The sequence below is a fragment of the Rhea pennata genome, chromosome 1, assembly GCF_028389875.1.
Source record: "Rhea pennata isolate bPtePen1 chromosome 1, bPtePen1.pri, whole genome shotgun sequence".
Taxonomy (NCBI): domain Eukaryota; kingdom Metazoa; phylum Chordata; class Aves; order Rheiformes; family Rheidae; genus Rhea; species Rhea pennata.
Window position 1 is genome coordinate 150516944 of NC_084663.1, and position 4896 is coordinate 150521839.

Here is a 4896-nt window from a genome sequence, read left to right on the forward strand (position 1 = left end):
CCCAATAGAATCCTTCCTAAATTTGTTTAAGCATTTGCCACTAAGGACATCTTCTACTGAAGTCTTCCCTTATTGTTGCATTCTAGGCATGAGGTTTATTCTTCCTGCATGCTGTTTTGCTGTCCCCTCAGCCCTTTCTGAGCATGGCTGGCCTGAGAATCCAACCCACCTCTTGTATGTTATATTGCGGAGCTCTAACTATACCCCAAGGGATCAATGTTGAAAAACATGATTTTTTAATGAGCACACTCAGTATGGGTTGCTCTTGTTTAACATAAAAGAAAAGCATAATCCTTGCTCCAAGCCATTTACAATCTAAGGGCTGGATTGTGGCTTTAAGCCACATCCGGCAGTGGGGGGAAGGTTCAGAGGTAGCTACTCATGGCATTTTTACCAAGGTTTGTGGGAGCTCAGATGGCAGCAACTGCTGCTACACTGATGTATAAACAGGCAGAACATGAGCCAAATGAATTGGTGGCCCAGCTCTCACTTGGGTGACAAACGGATCTTCTCTTTTTGTCTGAATGCAAGCAATGATGCCGAGAGGAAAAGGCATCCTTTTCCCCAGCTCTCTTTTACTTGTGCAGGATTACACCGGAAGAACAGCCCTGATTTTGACAGTAGGTTACAGCACAGCAGACATAACTGTCTTCTTCCACAGCTTTTTGCCACACACAAGGCAACAAAAGCAAATTTGTCCTGAGGAAACGGGTTGCTATTGTTTGAACAGGAGGGACAGATAGGTGTATGTGTTCAGCCCAATGACTGAAGGGAGGCCAAGAAAAGCTAGGGTCAAGACAGGTATTTTGCAGCTACAGTTGCTTATGTCAGCTGGTCAGAGGTGGCATCAAGAACCATGCATCTGGTCAATGCATGACTCAGAGGTCACTTATCCAATCAGTACATGACACAGAGGTTGCTTTCTTCTCCTGGCCTGCTTTTGAAACTAATAGCTCACAAAGGGCCTTGATCTGAAACTTTCACAGAAATGAACTTTACGAGTCAATACTGTATCATTCCTTCAGTGGCAAAATTTGTTAAAGCAAGGAAAGAAAGCTCTTATTATTGCATAGGAAGAACATCTGTTCCTAAACAACCAGCTGTTTGTTAACAAACATTTTCTACTGGATGTAGCATTAAAAAAAAAAAGAAAAGAAAAAGGAAAATCATTTCTAGTCCTTAGACTGGCAAATAAAACTTTCCAGGTAAGAATTGAAACTATAGATTCAGAGATTTTACTTTCTTCTTGACATTAGAGAAACATTTTGCCAAGAAAGAGATGATCAGAAGTAGGGTTGTAAGGAAATGCTTGGGAAGACACTGCAAGAACAGCAGCAGTAAATTCTGATTAGAGGTTTGGGAATCTGCTAATAAAGGCAAAAGACCTGTAATCTAGAGAATAAGAAGAAAGAAACAGAGGAAAGGAAAAGATGAGGAGCCAGGAAGACCCAGAAGACTCCCTTCAGCCCCACATCCTTCTCCAGAGAAGAAAAAATGGCAGAAAGAAGTTTCATGGAGATAAATGCACATAAAATGAAACTATCTGGAAATAGAAACATGTTTAGACTAAAAGAAGAACATTTCTCCGTGATTAGAGAAAAATTGATGTCAGATTTGTTTAATGCAACCTTAAAAGGCCCATTCTAGTGGCAGAAATGCTCATTTGGCCTTCAAAAATGCAGTGGTAGAGAGAAAAACAGGGACTGTTGCTAAACTTAAATCTGTAAAATATGTCAGAAATTCTCAGTTTTGATAAGACTGATATGGTCAAAGATGTATAATCTCCCAATATGGACTAAGTTCTCAGTATAGTTTCCTTCACACAACGATGATATATACCTATTAAGACCCTTTTGTCCTAAAATAATTATGTTTATAGTAAGAGTTATATTGGTATTGCTATCTAAAAAATAAAATTAAAATTTTCATCTCATTGGGTTAAACCAATGCAAAACGTATGTTTAGATCAGTGCTTACTAACAGCTCAGACAGTTCTTAATTTTCCAGTACACCAGTGCTTAGGGAAGAGAGTCAAGAGTACCTACAATAGCACCTAAAATAAAATTAAAAATGGTAGCACTGAAATCTATGGATGGCCCAACAGCTTCCAGCTTGAGGCATGTCTCTACAACTGACTGTGAAAGTTAGTAGATATCTAAATAAAATCTCAGTATATGTGGAGAAAAGATTGGTGAGATGGATACGAAAGGCAAAGCCTTTTCTTTAAAATCTCCAGAAAGACCTAGCCAGTAGGCATGGACAACAATGAGTCAATGAGTCCAGCCTGAAGCATGGAAACTATGTTTACTTTAATTCCAAAACACCTTTGAGGAAGGTAAGGTCCTCTTTTCTTGCACAATGGTTAAAACACATACACGAGGTGTGAGAGAGTTGCCTCAATCACCTCATCAAGCCCCAGAGGATTCAGTCCTCCCCTCCCCATATCTTGTCCTGTAAATGCCACACTAACCAGCCAGCAGAACATGAAAATAGGGCACCGTACAGCTCTCCTGCTCAACTGGGAGCACGGTGCAGCCCAGGAGGCAGAAGTCAAAGGGCCAGAAGCAGAGGAGGGAGCAGGGATCCCGTCTCTAGCCTTGGGCTAGGGCAGACTTGCCTTTCCAGATGGTTTTTTCACCATTGAGTTCAACCTCCCTGAAGTCTATATGGACAGTACAAGAATGTAACCTTTTAATGAGAAGCATATGTGCCGCGGATAACCTTATCAGACCTGAACACAAGCACACACAGGTTGAAAAACTTTTGGCCTGACAACACAGATTCTTCTTGCAGCCTTGCCAAGCATATCCATGCCAATTCAATCAAACACAATAATGTATTGTTAGGTAATGAGTTTCACAAAAAGGGCCAAACTCCTTGTTATGCCTCACAGGAACAACTGTGCAAGTGGTCTTTTTGTGTACAAGGCTCTACAAGTTAATGCAATTTGAAACCAGCATCACTCTCATTTGGCTGTAGTTTCTTTCTAAGGGAAAGCTGTTGTGGTCTTGCAAGAGTAAACTGGGAAGTGTGCAGACTTACAGGCTTGATTATTCTTAATTACCAGGGCAGACATAAAGGTACATGAAATATCTGACAACAGACTGGAGACGTGCTTCCAAATAGCTGGCTCCAGTCCCCTGCTATAGCAGGCAATTGCATCTCACACAATTATTAAGGCATCTTTGCTGAAAATAGTTATGCCTACAGGAAGAATTGTACTGGTATTACTATTAAAAGTAAATCTTCAACCTACTTAAATCTACTTTAGAAATTAAGCACAGTCTAACCTGTTCCCTGCTGGAGTACTGGGTTTCCCTTTGCAGATCCTTTAGGAGATTGTTGGTGACTCTGCATGCTGGGCCATATACAGGTGCTGCACAGGGGACATTCTGCTGTTGGGTTTCATGCGTTGTCCTGCCAGTGCAGGCAAATGTTCTCAACACCTCATAGTCAGCAGCTGGAACCTTCTGCAGAGGCAAGTGCAAGGGAATTTTTGACCCTGCTATCATATCTGGAGTTGTGCTAGGGGACCTTGCTGTTAGTTAAACAGTGGCTGGAAGTATTATTCTTGTTTCTGGCCTCCATTTAATCACTGGGGAGTTGACCTCAGAGAAATCTTCTGCTATATGTCTTTCTGTCATTCCCAGCCCTCCTCCACCTTGAAAACCAAGGCACCTTCCCTCCTGGTTCTGTTGCAGTGAGCTCAATGCATAGTTACTGTGTAAATAAGTTAGTCATTTCAAATGTCAGTGGCACAATATGAGGCATTATGCCAGGTTCAAATCAAAGCCAAGAATTAGGTGAAGTCTGCAAGTCATTTTACACCATCAGGAAACTACTCCCTTTATTCGTTATAATTTTATTTCTGGGACGGTGAATGCTTGCTGCACTGCATTTAACCTCCCATCTAAGATTTGTACTTTGCAGGAATGTGGCCATGGACAAGGAAGGGGCTGAGGTGACATGTGTGGGAACATGTCACAAAGCTTGTTGCACAGTGGGTGCAACTGATGCTCTGACTCACACGCTGATCAGGGATGCTCAAGAAACTAGAACCCCCTGATGCTTTCAAACAAGAAAGCCCTCAAGACAGACAGGCAGTTATGTGTTACTATCTTTAGGGTCTTCTCTGAAAGAGAACAGAGCCTCAGGCATTGCTCTGTCTATCCTTGCTGAGGTTTCCAAACACACCAGCAATACTTCACGGTCAATGATATCAAGCAGCAGCTAGGAAACATCAGTGAAAACTCTTGATACTCATCTGGATAGAAGGAAACTAGGAACAATCACTACTAGTGCAGCTTCTGAAACTCACTCAGGTATGACCTAGACAACTTTGTGTCATGCCAGCTTTAACATGCTATTACACCTAAGCTGACACTTTTATGAGGTAAGTTGCTTTATTAATGACAGTGTTGTCATTATTGTCTTCTCACTGCATAACAAAACACACAAACAAAACAAAGCAATAAATAAACAAAAGATATACAAGACCATATTCACAGTTAATGGAAAACTATCAGTGCAAATTACACTGACTTCAGCATAACTGTAACAGCTCCGTCCAGGATCTGGTTCATGGTTCTGGGGGATTTTGTTACACAAACATATTGAACAGCCATAATGCTAACCTCCCCATCACCCTACTGCCCCAAAAGGAAACACATGTTGTTTGCAGTGTGCCCTATATCAGTAATAAAGAAACTGTATGGTGTGCAGCTAGGGGCTCAAAATCAGGATTTTCTTCCATGGATAACTTCCTAAAACTAGAAGGTTATACTTGTTAAATGAAGATGTTACATGGTCACTAGCACTCAGAAACATCTCACTTGACCTGTCAGGTCTGCCAAATGGCAAAATGCCTTGACTCAGTTTCCTAATGCTACAAATTTT